This window comes from Petaurus breviceps, unplaced genomic scaffold, assembly GCF_028583685.1.
Source record: "Petaurus breviceps papuanus isolate PSGF00001 unplaced genomic scaffold, PetGlider_PUasm1.0 90804, whole genome shotgun sequence".
NCBI classification, from domain to species: Eukaryota; Metazoa; Chordata; class Mammalia; order Diprotodontia; family Petauridae; genus Petaurus; species Petaurus breviceps.
The window spans coordinates 1,132,352-1,159,913 of NW_027187348.1; the positions used below are offsets into that span (position 1 = coordinate 1,132,352).

The 27,562-nt window shown below is 41.4% G+C and overlaps 1 pseudogene; it reads left to right on the plus strand.

Moving 5' to 3' along the window:
- Window positions 1-5,905: 5,905 nt before the first annotated feature.
- On the plus strand, window positions 5,906-7,301 carry LOC138147629 (glucose-6-phosphate isomerase pseudogene; annotated as a pseudogene).
- The last annotated feature ends 20,261 nt before the right edge of the window (window positions 7,302-27,562 follow it).

Here is a 27,562-nt window from a genome sequence, read left to right on the forward strand (position 1 = left end):
TTAAAGGAAATTGAAATCCCTTCTTTACTGCTTTTTAAATGAACCTTATAATTTTTATACGTCCCTGCTTATTGAATTTGTGAAAAGAAGGAAGGGTAGGCCCTGGGTATATATCAGCAGCAGAAGGGATTAATGGTCTTTTCAGGGTTCAGCAGTTATCCCATGAACATCTCAAGAAACTCCACAGGGACAATTGACTACCTTCCTCCCTCTTAGCCTATCTTCTCCAAAATCACCGGAGATAAGAGACAGAGCTAGACAGAGTTAGTCCAACCAAACAACATAGGCAAAAGAAGAACTGGAAGGGTAAGGCTGTGATGGGCAATTGGAAGGAAAAGAATGGAATCCAACCAAGCAATAAGCATTTATTGTGTCTACTTACGCCAGGCACTGTGGAAGTTTGGCAGTCAAGTTCTGTGGCATATTCAGAGAAATGCACTAAGAAACACTGAGGAAAAGAGGAGACTTTGAAAGAATGGGTAGGATACCCAAGCCCTCTTGGTTTTCCCAGATTCAGACAGAAAACCTCAAGACTTCTGATGCTTAATGTCTGCCCTTTATCCTTCATGCTATCCTTCTGCAGGGGTCTAGTTGGGAGTCCTGAACACAACCCCTGTAGAGTGAAGATGGTAATTTTACCACCAGTATTTATATTCACATGTCCCAAGATCATCTGTGGTATCTCACCCCTCCTCCGATACATATACTTACCAGACTCCCTGTCTTGGCAGCCAGGGTAACACTTTCTTAGAAGTTGGAAACCAGAGTCCTTCCATTCTACCCTTTCTCTACAAGAGACTGAGAGAAACCTACCAGATATAGGATCCTGGATTTATTCAATAGCTTTAAATCCTCTGCCTGGTTTTCTTATGGTCTGATGTTTAAGTTCTCTTAAGATTGGACATAAATTTATTTGCATGCCAGGACAATGTCACCTATTTTTGAAATAAATAGTAATCCATCATTTCACCAACTCCCAGGTAACCTTGGACAAAGGGCTTAAGCCTCTGGCTCAGCTATAACTTGGGAGGACCATTCACCATCTGAAAAGGCTATTGTTAAGAGTGTCCAAAAAGGCCTTGGAAAGAAAAAGGAATTGACTAAAAAACATAAATGGCATGTTGCTAAGATGCTGGACTTGAAATCAAGGAGATCTGGATTCAAATCCCGACTCTGACATTTACTAGCTACATCACTTTGGAGAAGTGACACTCCAAGCCTCAGTTTCCCCTTATGTAAAATAGGGATAATGAGGCTTGTGGTACCTACTTCACAGGCTCAAATGAGATTTTATATGTAGAAACAGCAGGACAAGGGGATCAAGCACTGAGCTTGGAGTTAGAAAGACTTGGTTTTGAATCCCAAATGAAATAACATATGTAAACCTTAAAGTTTTATGTAAAAAACAGTTATTATTGTTGCTGTTCTCACATGAAAAATGAGGCAATATTTAGAAAATATTTATCACAGTTTAGCCTGAGCATATAGTAGGTACTTAATAAATGCTTGTTTCCTTGTTCTTCTCCCTCTTACTCTCCTCTCACCTTCACCAACATGGCCAAGCAAACCCAGAAAATAGAAAGGTGTTGCAACTAAATGGAAGAATAGTTCACAGGTTCCCCTCTCCTGGGTCTCCCAGGTCTGTTAGGTAAACTGTTGCCTCATCTCTCCAGGCCTAGGCCTTGTGCTTCTGGCTGTCTCCTCACCATGCCCTGCTATAGGGACTCTCCTCTTACTTTCCAGCACCTTTTTATGTGTTCTCTTCCCCTGTTAGAATGGAAGCTCATGGGGTGGCTAGGTGGTGGGGGCAGCTAGGTGGCTCAGTGAATAGAGCACCGGCCCTGGAATCAGAAGGACCTGAGTTCAAATCCAGCCTCAGATACTTAACACAAAAACTAGCCGTGTGACCTTGGGCAAGTCACTTAAGCCCAAATTACCCTTCAAAAAAAGCAAAAAAAAAAATGAATGGAAGCTCTTTGAGGGCAGGGCGCTATCTTGCTTCCTTATATTTGTATCCTCAAGTTTAGCACAGAGCCCAGCACATGGTAAGCACCTAATAAATGTTTTAGCTTCTAGCTAGGTAGCTATCCTTAGAGAAACAAATAAAGGAGTTGGCAGAGTTGGTTTTATTGTGAGCCCAAAGGCAACAAGAAATATCATTTCATGGAACATTCGGTCATCTCATATTGTCATGCTCAGGGTAAGAATTTGCAAAAAGACCATGAAAACAAGCAAAATTTGTAAAACAACATGTGTTGTGGAAAATGGAGAACTGAAGAAATTCTAGGACAAAGGTGATAAAATCCTCCAAATTAAATCAGTATCTATACTCTGATGCTTAATGACTTCAATGCAATGATAAGAACAGGTAAAGATGGAGAAAAAATATGGTATATTGTCAAATAGAAATCAGCAATAAAGAATGAGAAAGTCCTGTAGATTATACAAAAGCCTCATTCCTATCCATCATGAATATTTTCTTTAAGAAAAAAAATTGGAAGGTGCTAGATATAGTAACACTGAATAACATCACCAAAAAAATGAAATTGATTATATTTTAACTGACAGGAAATGACTCATTACTGATATAGGAGTCACTCCTGAATCAGCTGTCTGTATACAGTCAGACCACTGATTTGTTAGAGCAAAGATGAAAATTAATATGTAGCTAGAAAAAGAATAAAAATGAAAAAGATATGGTCTGCAATTAAAATCCCTCTAGCCTGCCTATTTAAACAAGTTATTGATGGTGGAAAATGAGATGTGGATGGAAGGAAAGGCATTCACACCAATTATAATCATGTCATACAGAAGCTGAAGCAATATAAATCGTTCACCATAACTAGGAGACCAAAAGAATTTTAAAAGTGTCTTAGCAAACATTTGACTTACTGGCCAAGCAGAGAGATAGGGTAGCCAAGGGTGACATCAGATTAGAATATAAGCTTCTTTGTAAGTACTTACGGAGAAGAATAGTGGAAGATCATTAGGACCATTGTCTCATAAAATAGAGAGAAGCAGCAGGGAAGGGAAGAGCATTTATATAGTACCTACTATATTTACTATAATATATGTAATAATATATTATATAGCATTATAACATATATAATGATATATAACATACATTATCATATAAAATATTTTATAATACATTATATAACATACTATAATAATATATACTTATTATGTATTTATATTGTACCTACCTATGTACCAAGTACTGTGCTGCATGTTTTATAATTATTATCTCATTTGATCCTCATAACAACCCTGTTTGGTAGGTGCTTTTTATATCCCCATTTTACAGCTAAGTAAACTGAACCACGCATTGGTTGATTGGCTTGCCCAGGATTACATCGCTAGTGAGTATCTGAGGCTAGATTTAGCAGCTGTAGTGGAGAATAAAACTATTTTAAAGAGACTTCACAAAAGACTCAACTAAACAAAATTATCCTGAGAGCATTGAAGGGTGAAACTTTAAACTCGGCAAAATATAGCAAAGATTTGCAACAGTTTTTAGAATTAACTCTTTTCACCATCAAGGTTGGTGGAGCCAGCATTCTTGAATAGTGATGTAGCCAGGAGAAGCAGCTGGACCAGACCAAGGTCCATGCTGGAGGTAATACAATCATAAGGGCTTTAAGGTACTGATTCTCAAGGTATTGGGAAAAGGCAGAGAGACCAAAGGAGTAGAACAAATCTCAGACTTTATTACTACTAAAAAAAATAGCAACCAGGAGAACATCACTAACTCCTGATCTATATGCCTACTTTTCCATCTATATCAAATTTTTAAGAGAAAAGTTTCTACCCATATTAGGTATCCTGCTAAGGGTCTTAGAAGAGGACAGAGAGGCTTTTGCCAGCAATATTCCATAGCAGATCACATTTTGACACACAGTCGAGTGAAAGATGTGGAGAACGTGTGATCTGGCTCTAAAAACACAAGAAAAGAACATTTGCATCCTAGAGCAAAATATCACCTTGAGGGCTTTCCTCAATCAAGCCATAACCAGAGATGACCTTTTGAGAAACCTCTCAAGCATCCATGTCAGTTGAGGCATAAAATGGAAAGATACTCTCACTAAGGTGTATGCTATTGCCATGGAAGTTATCCAACTTGGAATACAAGTCAAAGTGCAGTTCCTCATAGATGGTGAACTCTTAACCTTTTTCTTTCAATAGACTCTTTTGTAGTCTGGTGAAGCCTATGGAATCCTTACCAGAATGATAGTTTTAAATGCACAAGATACAATACATAAGATCACAAAAGAAAGCAATTACATTGAAATTTGTTGTTTTTATTGCTGTTTCACTCATGTCAGACTTTTCTTGATCCCATTTGGGGTTTTCTTGGCAAAGATACTGGAGTGGTTTGCTATTTCCTTCTCCAGTTCATTTGACAGATGAGGAACTGAAGTAAAACAGGGTTAAGTGACTTGCTAGCTAGGAAATGTCTGAGGCCAGATTTGAACCCAAGAATATGGAGTCTTCCTGACTCCAGGCCTGTTACTCCATCCACTGCACCACCTAGCTGCCCCATGATGGAGAAAATACCATCATTGATGAGATCACAGATCCATTTGAATATCTGAGAAAAATTCCATATATGTGTATGTATATTACATGTATACAAACATTCATATAGCCAAGCAAGCAAATTACCTTCACAATCTGAGCTCCAGCTCTCTGCTACCTCTCCCCTTCACCCTGGGGCCATCTCTTCCTGTCAAGGCTGGCCTGAGTAGTCTGCCTGGATTTCTGCTTTAGATTTATTGAAAGCCCAGGGCAAGCTGAGCCGGCCCACATCCAGATTGATATGGCAAGATTTTCTCATGGATCTCCAGCTCTAATCACTCTGGCAGGGCTGCAGATTGAATTGGCTATCCTTATCTAGACAAGGATGAGATCATTGATACACAACAGCCTGGATATCTGGGAAATAGCCTATTTACTTTGCAGCTCTGAAGTTCCTAAGAAACTCTGAAGTTCCTGCTTCTTCTCCCCACACCCCCAGTTTCTTTGGGTCCCCATCCCAGGGTCTCTGTTGTTGCTGCCACTGCCCTAATAAAGATGGTTCCATTTTGAGCTCCAAAATAGTAGAGTTGGAAGAGAACTCAGAGAACGTCCAACCTAAGCACCTCGTTTTAGATAGGGATGTGTGCATGTGCATGTGTGTATGTGTGTGTGTACATGTATGTGTGCACGCACTAGCCATAGGGGAAATAAAAAAATTTCTACAAGACACAGTCCCAGCCTTCAAGGTATTAGGTGTTCACAGGAACTTATTAGATTATAGGGGGCTAAGTGCCTTACATGGCACTGCAGAATCACTCCAACCCACCCATGCTGGTAGAGGGCAAGTACATGAGACCTGAGGTGAACAAAGCATTGGAGAAAATGAAGGCATTTGGCAAGGCATGTCCATGGTAGATGGAAGGGCTACAGAAGGAAGCCTATTAAAAGATGGGATCAGCATTGGCATTGGAGGTTCTGGCTTGGGTCTGCTAATAAGAACAGAAGCCTTGAAGTCTTACTTACAGGGAGGCAGTCCTGTCTCCAACACGGATGGTGCCCACATTGCCAAGACTAGATGAGATGGGACTCATTAGGACCCATCCTCTATTCCAATTGGTATTAATCAGTTTGACACTTTACATAAATCATATGGGGATAATTAGATAAGATGGGTTCTTACAGTAGGCCTTAAACTTTATATGTAATGGTTACTACTTGTTTACTACTTTTGAAGCTTACTTGAACAATCACAAGAATGCTGACACAAACATCTCCATCCTGTCTTGTTTAAATTCTATGTGCAGGCCTAGCGAGCGTGGGTGCCTTGATTCTTTGGAAAGTCCCCCAACTTATTTTTGTACTTCCAGATCACTCTCTCTTGTCCAACATGAGCAGGTGACCATCTTATAACCACTTAGTCAGTGAAGATGCCCTGTTCTTCCCCAACCCAAGACCTCCCTGCTGATATACTCTTTTGGGCCAATATATCATTTTTCACTCCCAAGAGTAATGTCTATCAACCAATGAAATTCTGTATTTCACCATGCCTCTTCTGCATATTTGGCTATCAAACCCTATAAAAACAAGGTCCTAGGGGCCAGGGGCATCTTAGATCAAAAGAGAGATCTGAGGTCCACTTCATTAGAGGGAACCATGGACCCTTTAACAAAGTGCCTTTGGCCCAGAGCTCTGCCTTAGTTTCTTTTATTGTAGGTTGGACAATTTTAAACTCTACCCACCCACAGGTTCCCTCTTCATCATTGTCTCAAAGATGCTTGTAGCACAGGAAACCATCACCAAAGCAGAGACAGCCAAGGAAAGGTTCCTTCAGGCAGGCAAGGATCCTTCAGTTATGGCAAAGTACCTTGTGAACTTGTTTACCAGTGTACCAAAAGTTAGAGTTTGGAATCACCACTAAAAATGATTGAATTCTGGGTCTGAATTGGTGGTGTTACTCATTGTGGTCAGTTTTTGGCCTCTCATCACCCTGCATGTTGATTTTGACAATTTTAAGTAGCTATTGTCCAGAGGCTTAATGAATAGACAAAGTCTTCCAACCTATCCCCCTGGAGAAGAATGTCCTTGTGCTGGTCATGATGCTAGGCAGCTGATACATTAACTATTCTGGGAGCAAGACTCAGGCCCTGCTGCCCTATGAGCAAGTATATGTGCCCCTTTGCTGCCTACTTCTAACAGAGTGTCATGGAATCCAGTGGGAAGTATATGACCAAGCCAGGTTAAGTCAAATCCAGGCTCCATTGAATGGGGAGAACCATGGACCAACAGAGAGCATGCTCTCTATGTGCTAATTCACCAGGGCACCCAAATTATTCCTTGTGACCTTTGCATTCCCATCCAGACCCAGCATCCAATCCAGAATGGCCTTCATTGCAAGATCTTTCTAGCCAACTTTCTAGGTCAGAGTGAGGCCCTGATGAAGAAGAAGATGGTGGAGATGGGATGCAAGGAGCTCCAGGCTGCAAGAAAAAGTGATTATGGCCTGGAATGGCTGCTGCCTCCTGGGAGCTTTGAGGAAAATCATTCTACTGATTCTACAATCTTCACAAAGCTCACTCCATCCTTAGAGCCTCAATTGCCATGTATGCGCACAAGATATTTTTCAGGGTATTTTCTGGGACATCAGTTATAAACAGTGAGGAATAGAATTGGGAAAGCAACTGGCTAAGAAAATTGAGCCTGAGTTGAAACCAGATGTACCTGTGACCTCTCATGATACTTTCATCAATGAGTTGATCAGCTTTATCAAGCAGCACCAAGATTAAGTCATGAAGCAGAGACCCATGCCCTTGTAACCCAGGCTGTTGCATCGTGACCTTATTTGCATTGTAGTGACCATGTGGTTCCTTCCTTCCTGCTCTGTCCTCCAACAGAAGGAAAACAAATCCTTTCTCATGGGGCCGATTCGGTCTGGTCCTCAATGTCACATGCAAGCTGATGCCAACCCACTGATCTATACAAATAAAGATGATTATCAAGAGAAAAAATAAACTTAAAAAAATCAGATAGCAGGACTCAAAGGAATTTTCTCAAGCTCAAGCATTTCTTTCTCTTCCTATCTGGTCAAAGAAATAGTGTGAAGTCACAGAAAGAGCACTGGGAGATGTTTTATCTCTCTGTTCTCAATTTCCTTACCTGTAAAACAATTAGGCACAACTGTGTTTTCTGTAGCCAAGACCTCAGTCAGTTTATAGTGTAGCCTGGCACACATAACTTCCATGTATATACAACACATGGAAATACAGAGGTCTAAAGAAAGTGCCAACCAAGAACTCTAGCCTCCCAGATGACCATGTTTCAGATGGCTTTCACTCTCCTTCCTTTCCAAATAACCATTTCTGCAAACGTAATAATAATAACACCATTTACATAGTGTTTTAAAGCTTGCAAAGTAGTCAATGTATATGATGCCATTTGATCCCCACAACTCAATGAAGTAGGTGCTATTATTATCCCCATTTTATAGAGGATGAAGTTGGAGCTGAGAAAGCTGGTGAATTCCCTCGCACCACAAATCTGGCAAGTGTCTGAGGCAGGATTCCAACTCAGGTCTTCCTGACTCCATCTACTCTGTCATCCAACATAACAGGTCAGCCTAGAAAACATGAGCAAGAGATTCTGGCTTTCTCTGTTTTGTTTCTGTGGCCTACAGGCAACCCCAGAATAGGAAAGTGGTAATGAAGTCCTCAGGGCTATGGCCCACAGCTGCTGTCTGAGCCCACAGCTCAGCTGCCCGAGCTTCCTTAATATTTTCACAGGCAAATAATGTAATTGCTATTCTTATAGTCATGAGCTCCCACATCTCTCATTCTCCACAATTCGAAACCACTCTACATTTTTATTTATTCATTTCTACTTTATTTCAGCTTCATTCCCTTGACCCTCATCCCTTCCTGGCAGCTCCCTTTGGCTTTTGATCCATATCATTCCTTCTCTCACTCTCATCTTCAATATATTCCTATTCAGTGACTCCTTCCCCTTTACTTATAATCATGCTCAAGTTTCCACAGCCTTAAAAGCAAGCAAAATCCTTTCCCTGGAGCTTTCTACGCCTTCTAGTCATTCCATGCTCTTCCCTCCCATGTAAGGAAAACAAATCCTACCAGTTCAGCCTGGTGACTTTTACAGCTTTCAGTCCTCAATGTCACATGCAAACTGACGCCAACCCTCCTTTGCCCTGACACAGATGTCAAGTCTTTCCACACTTCTCACAGCTTATCTCCACTTCTCCCTTTCTAAAGGGTTAAGCTCCCCTAGAAAGAAGAGTCTAAATCAGGGGTGGGGAACCTGCAGTCTCAAGACCACATGCAGCCTTCTAGGTCCTCAGGGGCAGCCCTTTGACTGAATCCAAACCTCACCGAACAAATCCCCTTAAGAAAAGGATTTGTTCTGTAAAACTTGGATTTAGTCAAAAGGCTGCACCCAAGCACCCATAAGGCCACATGTGGCCTCGAGGCCACAGGTTCCCCACCCCTAGTATGCTCTACATCCACCTCACCCCTCACTTATTCCTCAGTTTCTGCAATCTGACTTCCACACCTACCCTTCTACTGCAACACTTGCTTCAAAGTTCACCAGCAGTCTGTCTGTTCAGCTTTCAGCACTGTGGACCAACTCCTAAGCCTGGATACTCCTCCGCTTCCCTGACAACATTCTCTCTGGGCACTCTCCTATCTGGCTGTTCCTTGTGCCTGTCTGACTGAGCACACTCAGGCCTCTGCATCAGCTCGTCATCTTCCCTTCCTCTAAGCCTTGTTCTCTTCTCCGAGCTTCAGTTCCCCGTCACTAATTCCCACTTGAACACTTCAAACTTGATGTCCTGGAAATACACCAAACTCAATAAATCCAAGAGTGAACTTATTGCCTGCCCCCCCCCTGCCCTTGGAACCTTACCATCTTCTAAACTTCACTATTTCTGCAAAAGGTAAAACCATCCTGGGGACAGCTTGGTGGGTAGTGGATAGAGCACCAGGTAGGAGGACCAGAGACAGACAGTATGACTATAGAAAGAAACAATTACTCCTTGAGTCTAGCCATCCAACCAGTTCTGAATCCACTCAATTCCAGCTAGCAATTAAATAGCACCTACTATGTGCCAGGCACTGTGCTAAATATTTTACAAATATCTCGCAACAATCCTATGAAGTAGGTGACATTATTATCCTCATTGTACAGCATATATCATCTAATTCATATACTTCTACCTTCTCCAGGAGAATGGTGTGAAATGCTTTAGCCAAAGCTTTGCAAAATTTAGGTATGCAATTCTAACAGCATTCTTCTTATTTACTAGTTGAGTAATCCCATCAGAAACGCAAATGACATTGACCTGGCTCAATGACTTCTCTTGATAAAGCAATGCTGGTTCTCCCTTCTTAGCTGTCCACCAACCATCTCTTTAGTGATCTATTTAGAATTTTCCCAAGAATCAAAGTCAAGTCCACTGAACCATAATTTTTCTTCTCTTCCCTTTTTTAAAAATCAGAAAAGCATTTTCTCTTCTCCATTTGCTCTTTCCTATTTTCCACAATCTTTCAATGGTCGTGGACATTAGTTCAACAATCCTACCTGCCAGTTCTTTCAGGATCTGAGGTTGTAGTTATCTGAGCCAGGTGTCTTGAATTCATCAAGGGCATTTAGGGGCTCTCTTATTGTTTTCTTACTTGTCTTGGTTACCAGCTCCCTGTTAGTCATCTTTGTCCAGTCACGTCCAGTGTAAAGGCCCTGAAAAAGCTCTTGTGCTCATACATGGCAACTAAAGCTTTGCCTTTACAGAGAAAAAAAATTGTTGAGCAGCTGTATCTTCTCTCAGTTGTCAGTTGTCATCGTCCCATCCACCCCAAGCATTGCCCCATTCTATGATCATTTGAGGCCAAATCTGATGGTCTTTTCTCATGCCTCATCCTTCTTGCTCTATCTGTTGTATTTAACATTGTTGACCAGCCTTTCCTACAGGAAGCTCTTCCTCTCTGCGTTTTCATGAAACTACTCTCTCCTGGTTCTGTTCTTTAGCTTTCCTTTCTGGTTCATCATTCATATTACACTCTTCCCCCTGCCCTCAACTTTAGGTGTTCTCCAAGGCTCTATCCTAGGTTCTACCTCTATACTCTCCCCTCCTCTCTCCCCTCCCCTCCTCTCTTCCTCCCTCCCTTCCTCTCTCTCTCTCTCTCTCTCTCTCTCTTTCCTTCGCCCTCTTCCTTGCCTCCAATCTTCCCCCCTCCCCTTCTCTCTCTCCCTCTCTCTCTCTCTCTCTCTCTCTCTCTCTCTCTCTCTCTCTCTCTCTCTCTCTCTCTCTCTCTCTCTCTCTTTCTCATATTTTGATGACTATACAAATAAACAACTACTCTTTGAGTCCAGTCAATCAACCAATTCTGAATCTAATTAGACTAAAACCTCTCTTTCTGAGGTAAATACTTCAGCAGCCCCAATAGTTTTAACTATTATCTCTATGTAGATGACCCCCAAGTTTATATATCCAGACTGATTCTCTTCTCAGAACTTCAGTTCCCCATCACTAATTTCCAGTTGAGCATTTCAAACTTGATGCCCTGAAAATACATCAAACTCAATGAATCCAAGATTCAACTTATTGTCTCCCTCCCCTTAAACCTTCTCATCTTCTAAACTTTACTATTTCTACCAAAGGTACCACTATTCTGGGAGCCATTAAGTGCCGTAGTGGATAGAACACCAGTCCTGGAGTTAGGAAGAACAGACACACTTAGGAGACCAAGGTCCAGCATCAGACACTAACTAGCTGTGTGACCCTGCACAAGTCAGAGAACTTTGTTTGCCTCAGTTTCCTCATCTGTAAAATGAGCTGGAGAAGGAATGGCAAACTACTCCAGTAGCTTTGCCAAGAAAATCCCAAATGGGGTCACTGAAAAGGAAATCAATTAATATTGACTACTTTGGTTTACTTTTAATTTGATTATAGGATTAAATTCCCTTCTTTAGGAAGAGCTAGCCTTAAGCTAAGTCAGACTACTATAGATAGTCTCAAGTCTGGATTACCTATAGATTTAGTGAATAGATAGATTAATAAGACTTTATCATTTAGTAGCAGAAAACTTAGAAAAATTAAATCACCATTAGATTATGAGGTTGTTGTTTGTTTTTAAAGGCTAAGATTCCCTTTCCAGAAGAAGAGGGGAGTTGACTAGAGGCTAAGTTCCCCTTTCTGGGAGCTGGAAAAAGGTCAACAAGAGGTTAAGTTCCTCTTTCCAGTATTAGTGGATAAACTCCCTCCCCTTTTTTTTTCTTGAGTTAGAGTCTAAGTTATTCAAGTAATGGAATCTTCTAAGGAAGATGGGAGGTTAGCAGTCACTAGTCACTGATCACAGGCTCCTCTTTCCTGGTGTACTTTCTAGATACAAAAGGAAAGGGCTTCTAGAAATAATTAAGAAAGCCTGGGAAAAGCTAACTAGTCAGGTGACCTGTGTAGTCTATTGAATTATGTTCAAAGCATGTTCCTATATTTTTATTCCTCTTTTTTGTTATAAATAACAGCTCTGAAAATCTCTCCTAGTCTCTGACCTCTGAAGAGTCAGGTGACCTGATGTAGTATGCAAATGCTAGTTTTTAAATTAATCAAAATGTCTCTAACTTTGTCCTCAGTTTCCTTTTTATTTCAGATAATTAATTTGAACATCATGAAGAGTTGGACACAACTAAAAATGACTCAACAGCAATCTCCTAGCTTCCTAACCTCAGCATGATCCTTCCCTCTCCCACATCATCCAATGAGTCTCCAAATCTTCCCACTTTTACCTTTGCAACTCTCACCTATGACCCTTTGCTCCACTCACACAACTGCCATCTTAGTTCAGGCTCTCAGCACCTCTTGCTTTGATTACTACAACATTCCTAATTGGTCCCCTTGTCTCAAGCCTCTCACCACTCCAGCACCTCTTATATACTACTGCCAAAGTAATTCTCCTTAAGAGAAGATCTCACCGTGTCTCTATCTTCCACATCAACTCCAGTGGCTTCCTATTGCCTCTAGAATAAAATACAAACTCTTTTGTTCACCTTTTGAAGCTCTTCATAACCTGACTGCAACCTAACCTCTCTGGATTCATTGGACATTACTCCCCTCCCACACTCTGAAATCCAGGGACTAAAACTGGCCTCTCTGTTCCATACACAAGCTGCTCCAGTCCCATCTCCATGCTTTTGCACTAGCTTTTCCATATGCCTAGAATGTATATCCTCCTTACCTCTGCCTCATAGAGTTCCTCCCTTCCTTTATTCTATAACTAAATTAATGAATTGAGAAAGCATATATTAAGCACTTACACTTTCTGACTTCAATGGCTTCATATTCCAATGTGGGAGACAAGATTTCAATTTCAAGGTCACATTCTAATGGTGGAAGAGGGGAAGAAGAACATATATAAAAGGTTTTGGCTTCAAGCCAGATCGAAAGTCCCAGAATCCTTAAAGTATCATGGCAAAGCCAATGATGATTGCCTTTAGCTTCCCTCATCAATCTCAGATGATTCTGAACTCTAGCATCCCTTATGCATAGAAGCAGGAACCACTAACTCATACATAAAGACCCCTGTGGGACACATATTGACTTAGAAAACCTCATGACATAGGGGCGGCCTGGTGGTGCAATGAGTAAGAGTGCCCGCCCCAGTGTCGTCGGGAGACCTGGGATCAGTTCCGGTCTCAGATACTTGGCACCCACATAAAAAATAACTGTCCATGTAACCTTGAGCAAGTTACTTAAACCCGATTGCTTAAAAAAATAAAAAAGAAAACCTCATGACTTTCATAGTTCTTTTTTTTTTACTAACAATAAACACATTAAAATCAGATAGGAACTATATTTTAATCTGATTTGTGCCACACTTGGGAGAGTTGTGGGCTGCATGTGGGCCATGAGTCACATGATTGACACCTCCATCTTATACTGTTTTTGTAGGACTATTAATTGGCCCTGCATCCATCTTTTGTGTATTTTATTTTTAAAACTTAAGTTTTGGTTGGTGAGTTCCCTATGCATCCACACTGGTCTCTTCAGGCAGATCCTATTTTCTTTCTCTTTGCAACTATTTCTCTTTGTGTCTTCATAATTTTGCTGTTGAATATTTCTCATACTTCCCAGTTTAAGTTCCCTTGAAGTCTTTTATTTAATAGGATTCCACTTATCTTTCCTATGAACCCTTTGAGATCTCCTTTTCAAAAAATCAAGGGTGTATCTAAAACTATCCCCAGATTTCATCTTTTCTATCACAAACTTTAAAACACAGGGGTCATTTTCCCCAAATTTCCTATCATTTCCATTTTCATCACCAATCAGTTTTTCCCTATTAGTGAGATCAAATCCAGAATAGAATTTTCTGTTTTTAGTACCTCTATCTTTTGAAAGATGAAATTACCACTAAAGCACGTCAACAAGTTATTTGCTGCTCTGCTTTTGGATAATCTGCCTGAATAATTGAAGCTCCTTATCACACAATACCATGTCCCTTAGCCAGACTTGTGATCTGTTTTCCAAAATCCTATTTTTTCTCTTTTCTATCCAGGTGGTCTATAGTTTAGACCAATGACAAAACCACTTGTCCTCCCTCCATTGATCTTCATCCAAATCTTCTCCATCATAGTACCCTTCTCTGCTTCCTGGTTTCCTCACAGCTTCTTAATAATCATTACTACCCCAACCTCTTCCTTTTACATATCCTGTTTCTCTGAAATAAAGTATACCCATCCAGAACCACAGTCTAGCATAGTTTTCATCTCTCCCAGTCTTGGGGACACCTATGAAGTCAAAGATAGCATCAAATGTAATTCCACATCAAATACACAAACCATTCTGTGCTCATATTGCCAATCTGAAAATGTCAGTTGATCACATATCACCAGCCTTTCATGTCATCAGTGACCTTTTGCCTAACATTCAGCTCCCTCACCAGAGACACCTCCAAATCACACCCCATTCTCCCAGCCTTTCCATTAGTTATTCAGCTGGATCACAGAATCTTTATTGGAGATCATCTATTTCAATCCTTCCTGGAATAGGAATATCTTTTGCAGTTGAGTTGTATAGTAGATAGAACACGAGACTTGGACTCAGTAAGACTTGAGGATATAAACTTTCTCAGCCTCAGTTTCCTCATCTGTAAAATGGGGATATTAATAGCACCTACCTCCCAGGGTTGTCATGAGAATAAATAAGAAGACATTTGTAAAGTACTTTGTAAACCTTAAAGCACTATATAAATGCTAGCTACCATTGTTACTCCAGCATATCTGAATAGCACACATCCAGTTCTTCCTTGAAGACTTCTAGTAGAGAGATAGCTATCCCCTCACAAGGCAGCCCATTTCACCATTTTTGTTGTTGTTGTTAGGAAGCCTTTCCTTACATGAAATCTAAAGGTGCTTCTTTGCAACTCCTATCCATTCCTCCTAGCTCTGCCTCTGGGGACAAGAAAAAACTAGTTTAATTTGTCTTTCCACATATGCCAGCCCTTCAAATATTCTGAAGAAAGATCGCATGTCCCTCCATTCTTTTCTTTTCCTCCAAGTTAAACATCTTCGATTCTTCCAATCCTCACCTGGCATGATATAGAGGTCCTTCCCCATCCTGGTTGCCCCCTTCTGCATACTTTACAACTTATAACCATCTTTTCAAAAATGTGATGCCCAGAACTGAACACAATGTGGTGGGATAAGCAAGTCCATTAGACCTTCCAGGCTTCCTGGAAAGGGATGCCCTGATGACCAGTCCTGAAATTTCTTCATTTAGCCCTTCTCTAAGATTACTGTAAATACTACCTCCTCTCAGCCCCAAACAGCTGTCAGATGCTGGAATTCATTAATGTGAGCAAGTAATTGTCTCTTAAAAATAAAAATATGTTAATACTTAACTTATATAGCAGTCCTGGGAGGACTACCCACAGATGATCAGGAACTTGGCTTTAAAATATTAATAATCCTGCCAGCAAAGAGTTTTCTTCCAGAACTGCCTAAGTCCAGTGTAGATGCCTACATACAGATACTAATTTGCCAAGGAATCCAGCTTTCAAGAATCTGAAACCAGATTCATTCCAAAAGTTTGGGACTGGGTCTTTAAAAATAGTTCAGACTTATCTAGAAAGTTAAGCATCTGCTGGCCTTGCCTCTGTAATGTGCTTAGGGAAACAATGGTGGGTTGAGAAGCAACAATCCCATCTTGGGTGGGGTGGACCCACTATGCTCACCTATATGGGATCCTTTTGCAACATCACAAATCAAGTAACTACACCTGGCTTTTCTTTCCAACCCACGGATAATCTCCACAAGATGTTTTCAGTTTCTATCAAGAGTAGACTTCACAGTTAGAGTGTAACTCCTGTCAAACTCCTGCAACCTCTGATTCAAGAGTGTCTCTGAGAACGGGGATGGGCTCAGCTGTTGTCAGCAGTGTGCCTATCATTTACCTCATACCACAGATTCATCATCACTCAAGCCTTTGGTCTTTTCAGACCCCCCAAGACCTCAGGCAGTTCAAAATACATACAAAGCCTCCTTAGGGATATATACCATACAGAGAAACCTGGAGAGAGCCGCCTAAGAGCACCAGATTCATTGAGCTATCCTGATGCACCACAGAGAGATCCCCCTTAGTTTGCTCATTTTCTCTCCCTCCTTCTTTCCTCCTTTCCTTCTCCCACACCCTCTCCCCTTTTCTCTCCTTTTTCCTCCACCTTCCCTTCAACTTTTTATCTCTTTCCCCCTCCCCCTTTCTCTTTTTCTCCCACTTTCTTTTTCTATCCTCCCAAATACGGTTTTGTTCAACTCCAAAGAATTTTTATATTCAAGGTAGCATTTCAGACATTATTCAAGAGCATTTTCTGGCTGGGAAATCACCTCTTCAATCACACCTGCTTCCTCTGTCTCCTATAAGACTGTCATACCTGATCAATCCCTAGACAACAGCTCTTGGGCTGCTCACATAGACACTATCCCCACCTTTCTTCCCTGGAGTTGAAAGGATCCTTCCTGTGATGCTACGCGGTTATCCCTGACCTTGATAGACTCAGTTCATTTCCCTTTCTCTCCCAGCTGGACTCAATCCCTAAGGTCCCTATTCCTCTGTAATGCTGAAGATTCTGGATTTCTGGTTAGCATGCAAAGCTCCAGAATTGGACAGCTATACTTAGCAGTCCTTCCGGGCCTTTCCCCCTGGCTCTTTGCCTGGGTCCAAAGGAGACTTCCCCAGGACAAGGCGATGCAAAATCACTTCTTTGGTTTTTGAACTGATGCGCATATTAATGCATCCTGGCAGCTCCTTAATTATGCGGATAATCTCACAGGCCATCTAGCTTCCTGTCATAAGAAAGCCAGCTTTGTTTGGAGAGACAGTGGTGGGGGAGCGAGCCCTGTTCTTGGAAGCCTTTAAAGTGATCTTTATGTAACCCAGCAAACCCTCCCCCTTTGGAGAAGTCAGATGTATCGGAGCGAAAATGGGGGGCGGGGGAACAACTTGAGAGGACTGTCTGCTGTGATCCCAAACGATGTCAGGCAGAAAAGGCAGCAGGGGCGAAAATGGGGGGGCGGGGGAATGACTTGAGAGGACTGTCTGCTGTGATCCCAAACGATGTCAGGCAGAAAAGGCAGCAGAGATTGCCTGAACAATTGATTTATAGGGAACAAGCTTAGGAGACAGGAGGGAAAGCAGTGTAATTACCCCCCAGCACTACGGTCTGCTCTTAAATTATTCATTTACATAACCAGACAGTGGTTGGTGCAGGCCTATTGTCTGTCACCCAAGCCCATTCCAGCCCATTGAGATCAAAGACATTTCAGAATCTATGGAGATCCCATCCATACTAGGATTTTTCCTGCCTTTTTCCTGCTTCTCGCCTATAACAATAGATTTTCTGAAGCCTTAGAAGGCATATCTAGGGTGGCGAAGTATAAACCCTTGGCCTGAGCAGGAATTGCCAGGTGACAGCCATCCAGCCTCTCTGCAGACACCTCTGCTGACAGCTCACCACCTATCAAGGCAGCAGTTGGACAGATCTGTTTGTAAGGAAGCCCTTCCTCCTGTTACTTGGAATCAGAATTCCAGAGCGATTGCAGAACAAGGGACTTTGAAGAGCAAACCTCTGGAGGCAGCAAGGTGGTCTGGGTTAGAAAGACTCAAGTTCAAATCTGATCTTAGACTACTTACTAGCTACATGACCCTAGATGAGTCACTTTACCTTTGACTCGATTTTCTCCACTGTAAAATGGCTATAATAATAGCATCTACCTCCCAGAGTTGTGAAGATTCAATTCAATAAGCATTTATTTAGTGCCTACTATGTGTGAGACACAGTCCTAAGAACAGGGGATACAAAAAGAGGCAAAAGATAGTTCCTGGCCTCAAGGAACTTACAATCTAATGAGGGAAGGGAGACAACATGCAAACAAAATACATATGAAGCTAGCTATACATAGTATAAATAGGATATAATTAGCTGAGGGAAGGCACTAGAATTAGGAGTGGTTGGAGAAGGCTTCCTTTAGAGAGAATATTTGTAGAAAGTGTTTAACACAGTGCCTGGCACATATTATAATATCTTTTTTTTTTTTAAATAAATTTATTTATTTATTTTTTAGTTTTCAACATTCATTTCCACATGATTTTGAGTTGCAAATTTTCTCCCCATCTCTCTCTTACCACTCATCCCAAGATAGAGAGCCTACTGAATACCCCTTCCCCCAATCTGTTCTCTCTTTTATCCTCCCCCATTCCCCCCCCCCCTTATTTTCTTGGAGGGCAAGATGATTTCTATACCCTAGTGCCTGTATATCTTATTTCCTGGTTGCATGTAGGAAAGAATTTTTAACATTTGTTTTTAAAACTTTGATTTCCAGATTCTTTCCCTTCTTCACTCCTCACTCACCCCCACTGGGCAAACAAGCAATTCAATATAGGTTGTACATGTGTAGTTACACAAAACATTTCCATAGTAGTTATATTGTGAAAGACTATTTTCCCCTCCATCCTATCCTGCCCCCCCCATTTATTCTATTTTCTCCTTTGACCCTGTCCCTTTTGGAAAGTGTTTGCTTCTAACTACCCTCTCCCCCAATCTGCCCTCCCTTCTATCATCCCCCCTCTTATCCCCTTTTCCCCTACTTTCCTGTAGGGTAAAATACCCAATTGAGTGTGTATGTCATTCCCTCCTTAAGTCAAATTCAATGAGAATAAGGTTGTCCCATTCTCTCACCTTCCTGCTCTTTCCCTTGATTGTAACAGTTTTCTCTTGCCTCTTTTATATGAGATAATTTACCCTAATCTATCTCTCCCTTTCTCCTTCTCCCAATAAATTCCTCTCTCACCTCTTATTTTTATTTTTAGATATCATACCTTCATATTCAACTCATTGTGTGCCCTCTATGTATACATGAACACACATATGCCCACACTTACATATGTATCTATACACACATACACCCTCCCATACATACATATATGTCTGTATACACATATATACATATATATTCCCTTCAACTATCCTCATACTGAGAAAAGTCTCATGAGTTATAATCATTGGTTTTCCATGTAGAAATGTAAATAGCATCTTTAATAAGTTCCTTATGATTCCTTTTTCCTGTTTACTTTCTCATGCTTCTCTTGCTTCTTGTATTTGAAAGCCAAATTTTCTGTTCAGCTCTGCTCTTTTTATCAAGAATGCTTGAAAGTCCTCTATTTCATTGAATATCCATATTTTCCCCTGAAGTATTATACTCAGTTTTGCTGGGTAGGTGATTCTTGGTTTTTTTCCTAGCTCTTTTGACCTCCAGAATATCATATTCCAAGCCCTTCAATCCCTTAATGTAGAAACTGCTAGATCTTATGTTATCCTGTTTTTGTTTCCACAGTAATCAAATTGTTTCTTCCTGACTGCTTTTAATACCTTCTCCTTGACCTGGGAACTCTGAAATTTGGCTATAATATTCCTAGGAGTTTTGGGGATCTTTTTCAAGAGGCAATTGGTGAATTCTTTCAATTTTTATTTGCCCTCTGGTTCTAGAATATTAGGGAAATTTTCCTTGAGAATTTCTTGAAGATATTGTCTAGGTTCTTTTTTTTGATGATGGCTTTCAGATAGTCCAATAATTTTTAAATTATCTCTCCTGGATCTATTTTCCAGGCCAGTGGTTTTCCAATGAGATATTTCATATTGCCTTCTATTTTTTCATTTGTTTGGATCTGTTTTATAGTATCTTGATTTCTCATAAAGTAATTAGCTTCCATTTGCTTGAATCTAATTTTGGAGGAATTATTCTCTTCAGTGAATTTTTAAAATTCCTTTTCCATCTGAACAATTCTGCTTTTTAAGGCATTCTTCTCCTCATTGGCTTTTTGAACTTCTTTTGCCATTTGAGTTAGTCTATTTTTTAAAGTGTTATTTTCTTCAGTCAGGCTGTTGACTCATTTTTCACAATTTTCTTACATCATTCTCATTTCTCTTCCCAATTTTTCCTCTACTTCTCTTACTAGATTTTCAAAATCCTTCTTGACCACGGTCTGCCACCAGTTCATATTTTTCTTGGAGGCTTTTGAGACAGGAGTTTTGACTTTGTTGTCTTCTTCTGGTTCTATGTTTTGATCCTCTTTGTCCCCCAGAAAAGGATTCTATAGTCTGATTGCACTTCCTCTGTTTGCTCATCTTGCCAGACAATTATTTGATTTTTGAGATCTTTGCCATGGTAGAACTCTGCTTCCAGAGTGGAGAATGCTATGACCCAAATTGCTGGGATTTTGCGCAGCTGTTGTCATAGTTTTTTTCCAGGCACCTACCTCAGAACTGTGAGGAGGACTTTCTCTCCACAGCCTCAACAAACTCTGCCACCCCAGCACTCCTCACCCCAGGACCACCACCCAAGACTGTGACCCAGATCCAAGCAGAGCAAAGCAGAAGAATCCTGACAGTGCCAGCAGAGAGATTCCTGCAAATGCCCTCTGGACAGTCACTGGGTCCCCCTACGATTTGTAGGTCAGGAGCCAGAAGCAGCAGCAGCGGCAGCAGTTGCAACGACAGTTACCTCTGCTGCCTCAGGGGCAGGGGCCAGCCTGTGCTCTTTTCTCACCCAGCATCAACAGAGTTCCCCACTGTTCTTTTACTTTCTCTTTGGCCTTTATGGGTTTAGAATTCTGGAAACCGCCACAACTGCCAATGATTCACTCTCCTGAAGTCTTCTTCAGCCAGTCTGTGACACTGGTTGGGGACAGCCTTGGTCTGGGCCCTCATGGCTCATGCAGGACTGCACTTGGCTCCCAGCTTGGTGCAAGAGACCCTTCCTGTCAGCCTGCCAGGCTGCCTTCAGCGGGAGATGTGTTTCTCTCTGTCACTTTGTGGGTTCTATAGCTCTAAAATTTGTTTAGAGTTATATTTTACAGGTATTGGAGGTGGTTGTGGGGGGAGCTCAAGCAAGTTCCTGCTTCTACTCTGCCATCTTGGCTCTGTCCCCCCATAAGATATTTAAAAGATGTTTGTTCCCTCCCCTTTCATCTTAGAGATGAAGTGATTTACTTGCAGTCACAGGGGTAGCTAGGAGCAAAGAGGGACTAAAACCTAGGTGTTCTGACCCTAAGGACAATTCTCTTTCCACTTCACAGTACAGACAATTCTTGTTTTACCTAAGTGGACTGTTCTGCAGACCTTTTCCCATTTAAGAAAAAAATAGAATCATAGTCTAATGACTTATATTGGACCTATTCAAATTAAAAAAGCGATTTTTACCTAAAGGTAGATTTGTCCTCCATTGAGGGAGAGGGAGGTCCTTTGAAGGGAGGGGGCCAGCTCACGAATACCTGGAGGTCAGGGACAGTGAAGTGAGAGCAGGAGGAACACATAGGCCTGGGCCAGCCACTGTGGGGCTTGGCCAGAAGGGGGTGGGGCAGAAACGTGGAGGTCCCACTCAGACACAGACAGGAATGAGAGGAGACACTGGGTACTAGAGACAGATGCACAATACCCAAGGGCTGATAGAAGGAAGACAGACAGGCAGGCTGGACACAAGGGCCAGTGGACTGTGTAGGGCAAAGGTCTCCTCTCTCAGTGTTTCAGGTCTCAAGTCAAGTCCCCATCCGACTGATCTGGTCTCTCTGCTGGTCCATTTTTCTGCTTTCACTTGGAGGGTTTTGGTTTTTTTGTTTTGTTTTCTGTAGGAGGGTGTGAGGGAGCAGAAGGACAGGAGTGTAGAGAAAGAACATGTACTGTACAATAAAGTTAATATAGGTTTGTTGGTGATCATAGCTTTTTTTTTGTTTTTGTTTTTGGAGTGTGGATTTCTAAAGTCAAATTTACACAATGCAAATGTATGTAAAGCAAGAACTACCTTATTGCCTTTAACTATTATCCATTAGTCCTAGTTCTGCCTTCTAGAATTCTTCAGTCCATAAGGCTATCTTTCAGTCCCCAAAGATGGTTATCACATCTTCCCTAAGCCTTGGAAGACATCCATGGAGACATTTCTCCAGTTTCTTCTTCCGTAATGTGGTTTGAAGACCCTTCATGAGTGATCTTCCCAAGGAGAGAACAGTTTGTTAACATCCTTCTTAAAGTGGAGTGGCCAGAATTGGACCTAGCACTAACAAGAATGATGACAGTGGTGATGACGGTGATGGTGGTGGTGATGATGATGATGATAACTGGTATTTTATAATGTTTTAAGGTGTTCAAAGAGTTTTGCCCACATTGTTCCATCTGATCCTCATAATAATTCTGTGAGATTAAGGGTATAGGTTAATTATTGCTCATTCCTATATTACAGAGGAAGAAACTGAGGCTGAGATTACTTTATTTGCTCATGGCCACAGAACCAGTGCAATTGGTGATAATTGAATGCAACTCTTTCTGATTCCAAATCAGCTTTTTATCTCCTGAGTCAAGCTGTTCAGGCTCAGCATAGAAAATAGTAGAACTGTCATCTTTCCACTAGACACTATTCTATTTTTGTCCTAAAGAATTGTGATATCTCCACCTGACTTTATAATAACAAGAACTTACTAAGCACCTGCTGTGTATGAAGCAAAGCTGGTTAGGTGGCTCAGTAGATACAGCACTAGTTCTGGAATCAGGAAGACCTGAATTCAAATCCAGCCTTGGACATTTGGTAGCTGTGTGACCCTGGGCAAGTCATTTAACCTCTGTTTGCGTTAATCCACTGAAGAAGGAAATGGCAAACCACTCCAGTATCTTTGCCAATAGAACTCCATGGACAGTATGGTCTTGTCCTCAAAGATCTTACATTCTACTTCAGGACACAACATATAAACAGTTAAGGAAGTGAAAGACAATTTTTGGAGAAAGCATTAATATCTAGAGAGATCAGAAGGGCACCCCATACTAGGGAATGAGAGGTGAACCCTGAAGGAAGCTAAGAATTCTAAGAGGGCAAGGATAGGAGAAGTGCATTCTAGCCTAGGTGAAGGCATAGTGGCCAGAGATGAAATCGTGAGGCCAGGCACAGCAAGCAGATCAGAACATCTACTAGATGTATTGAGTTTCCAGGGTCACTAACCCCAAAGAGCCCCAGAGCCCCACAACTGTATGACCTCAGAAGGGGGTAAAACAATTCATTCTGTAAGTGGAGTGACTCCAAAACTGTCACTGCCTTTCTCCATATTCTTGATACTCCTGTATGGGCAGAACTGAAGCCATCACCCTCAGGGGCCAGAGATAGTTCAGAGACTCGGATGGTGGTAGAGGAATAGGTGACAGAGGTGATGCTTAGCTCAGAGGAGAGAAGAATTAAGAGATTTCATTCAAGTATTATTAAGGGACTCTTAAGAGGAATGTCTAATGACATATTCTGCTTGGTCCCAGAGAGCAGAAGTCAGAGCAATGAGTGGGAATTGCAAACAGTTTTCCCAATTTAGGGAGAAAAACTTTCTTTTAAAATTTATTTTATTTTAAATTTGGGGTATAAAACAAGCACTTCCATAACATAGTATGATAAATAGATGATTACACATAAAACTGCAAATCTATTATGTACCACTTGCTATTTCTTTTAAATATATAATAAAGTTATCACATAAATTTCTTTTTTTTCTTTTTTCCTTCCCCCCCACCCTAGAGATGGCTATCATTAGAAGCCATCTGCATCCAGAGAAAGAACTGATAAACAGATGCATAGAATATTTTTTTTAAAAAACTTTCTAACAACGAGAGCTACATAAAAATGGAATAAACTGCCTTAAGAGGTAGTGAGTTCCCCATCAACGAAGCTCTTTGTTGGGATGTTTGTAGGGTTATAATCCTACATAGGATTATGCTTTTGGTCATATGATGGCTTCTGAGTTGGAAGAGGCCATCAAATCCAACCCCTGGAAGAAACTGAAGCTCAGAGAGGTTAAATTATCTGCTCAGGATCACACAGTTAATAAGTACCTGAGGGAAGACCAGGTCTTCTCAAACCCAAGCCCAGCATTCAATTCATCTGTCATGATGCCTCTCATGAGCATTCATGCTTCAGGTACTAGCTGGACTAGATGCCCTCTGAAGCCTTCTCTAATTCTGAGAGCCTGAATGTTTGTCCAGAGCTATTTTAAAGTAGCTTTAAGAGCCCTAGACAGAAGTCAAGTGACCTAGACTCTGATTCCAGCACCCCCAGTGATTTGCTCTGTGAATTTAATTAAATATGTCACTTTAATCTGTCTGAGTTTCAACTTTCTCAGTATTCCTCATATTCCATTTTGGTAGGACCTGCTGGAGTCTGGCCTTGGGAAACAGAAGGCTACCCCCATGCATGGCAAGGTAACCGATGAGAATGCAATGGAGGATGCAAGGGTACAGAGACTTCCAAAATAGAACCCATCTACTGGTTTTTCCCATATAACACATTACCAGAATCACCCGTCCATCCAGGATCCTCTGGAAGTAGGCATAGAATCATGCCTCATTCTACTTCCTCTAGTCTCATATCCTGTATTAGGATCAAGAGGTCCAGATTCAGAAGCATCTAGTTTGATACATGTCTATGTGGGCAAGAAAGGGTATAATTCCAAGGGTCCTTAATGATTTTCTGTGTCATGGACTCCTCTGGCAGTCTAGTAAAGCCTATGGAAAGGAAAAAAAGCCTAAAGAAAGTGTTCTTAAATGCATAAAATACATAGGGCTACAAAAGAAACCAATTATATTGAAATATAGTCATAAAATATAAAAATATTTAGAAAAAAAGTCCATGGGCCTCAGGTTAAGAATCTAAGGTTGTATGTAGACATAAGGTTGTATGGCCAGGGTTGGAGTGAGATGATTGACTCAGCTTTGGTCTGAGGGCTAAGAATCTGATGTCTAGGTGAATTATCACATCATCTTGCCATCATCCTCACCATCATCTCTTCATCATCACCACCACCATCACCACTGTCATCACCACCACCACCATCATCATCACCATAACCATTATCATCATCACCACCACCATCATCACCACCATCACCACTACCATCATCATCATCATCATCATCATCATCATCCAGGCATAATGGCTAAAAAGCCAGTCTCAAAGCCTGGAAGACCTGCATTCAAGTCCTGTCTCTGGCACATATTGGCTATATGACTCTGGGTAAGTTACTTAATCTCTTAGTTCTCTGAGATTGTAAATTGCATGAAGGTACTAATCTGTTTGGTAGAGGAAGTTTCCTCACCTGGAAGTTCCCATATGAATGAAATCAGAGATTCAATCTCAAACCTGTTAGTAGTAGTAATAGTAATAATAATACTATTCATTTCATTCTCACCTTTTTCAATGGTGCACATATCAGAAAGGTCCTAGGACAAGTGACTACCCTGCTAGCATTCTTTTAGGTTTAATCTTCTGCAGACTGTTATTGCACAGGTAGGCAAAATGATCGCTTACTGTAATTGAATAAAAGTGTTAGGATGTCAGCTCGTTTTCTGTAAATTCACAGAAAGCATCTTCAGGAGCCTCCCTGTAGCAGACAAGATGACAGGGATGATATATATCCATCTTACCTTGTTCCCACATGCTTCCCCCCTCCACACACTATGTTGTTGTTATTAAGTCGTTTTTCATATGACACCATTTTAGGGTTTTCTTGGCAAAGATACTGGAATGTTTGCCATTTCCTTCTTTGGCTCATTTTTCAGATGAGGAAACTGAGGTAACCAGGCTCAAGTGACTTGACCAGGGTCACACAGCTAGTAAGTGTCTGAGGCCAGATTTGAACTTGGGAAGATGAGTCTTCCTGACTCCAGGCCCAGTGCAATGGCTACATTGCACCATCTAGCTGCCTTTCTGTGAAGTGGGGCTCCATATTTTGAAAAATTTGGGGACCATATAATTTGGAGATTATGGATTCTTGGTACAATGCCATTCACTAAAATTGCTTACATCTTTGTTAGATAAATGTTATATCTGGAGAATTGGGGACAACAATTTTGATAGCAATGATGACCTGGTTCTAGTACAGTTTCTTGGTTGAGTGCTCAGGGTTATTTTGAGGCCTGCATATGTGGTATGGGGATTTGTCATATGTCAGTCTATGGGGAAAAAAAGTGTGGTCCTGACATCTAATTCTCTTCACTAGGTGATGTCTTACTAAGTATTCACTAGGTACTCAATTTTTGCAGCCACAGTGATGTGCTTGCTACATACTATTTCCTTGCATAACCTGCATTGTTATTATTGTTGTTGTTGTGATATTACTATGAATTGTGTAGCTCTTCACAGTCCTAGCCACCAACCCTCTTTAATTCATTTCAGCAAAACCTCATTCTCCCTTCTTCTTCTGAACCTAACTCTGACCCTGACCCCAATGCCTCACTTTTCTTTTTACCCTGGAAGCTCCTTCAGTGCCCACAGTCTCCTCACCCTGGAATATCCCTCCATTCATACTCATCTTTTTTTTTTAATTTTGGAGGGGTGAAGGCAAGGGAATTGGGGTTAAATGACTTGCCCAAGGTCACATAACTAGTAAGTGTGTCAAGTGTCTGAAGTCGGATTTGAACTCAGGTCCTCCTGACTCCGGGGCTGGTACTCTATTCACTGTGCCATCTACCTGCCCCCTTACTCCTATCCTTTTAAAAGTAGAATAGGAAATTAACAGCCAAAAAGAGAAGAGGGAGGAAATTCTAGGTGTAGGAAATATCAAGGGTAGAGTCATGGAGACAAGAAAGTACTGGGTGAGTTCAGGACAAAAGTGTTCCTGTGGAGGCCTTGGGGACAAGCTACCAAGATGTTCTTAAGCCACTCTTGGTCCTGACACCATGCTCCCCAGCCCAGCCCTCCCCTTACCTCTCTCCACTCTCACATCCTGCCTTGCCCTTCCTAAGAAACGACCTGATTCCAGGGTTCTGATCAATAACCTCCATTATTATGGCTCATTTTTCTGATTTTACTGCTTTGAAAGAATGCTGTTGTCTGGGACCTCCACTGCAACAATGCCAGAACCTGAGCCAGTCCTTTGGAGGAACACGGAATCCTTCTCACACATGATCACCCCCATTCTTCTCCTCCCTCTCAGGCATAGCAATCCTCCCCTAACCAAGCGCCTTTGTTCTCTCTCAAAGCAGAGTGGAGTCATTGTCCTCCATGATTCCATGGAATAGAGACTGGGGGATTAACATTTCCCTCCCTGCTATTCAGGCAGGGAATAGGTAAGCAGACAAAATCAGTGACTTCCCCAGCCAGCCAGCCAACCTATAGAAAAGCTGAGAATGGTAGTCAATAGTGCTTTGAAAAGCATGAGCCCTACGTGAGCATAAGGCACCATTATTAGCACTATTAACTGTGCGACCCTTACCAAATCACTTAACCTTTCTGAGCCTCAATTTCCTTATCTGTAAAGTGCTCTCCCCATCTCACAGGATGGCTGTGAGGATTTAATTCTGTAGTGCTGTGTGCAAAGCATCATCTAGGTACTGGGGATTCACAGACAGAAAACCACATAGTCTCTGCCATGAAGTTTACAGCCAACTTTCTACATCTCCAGCTCCTTCCCTGTTGACCATGCAAATATACTCAAGTTTCTTCATCATAAAGACTGTCTTCCCTTGATCCAGTT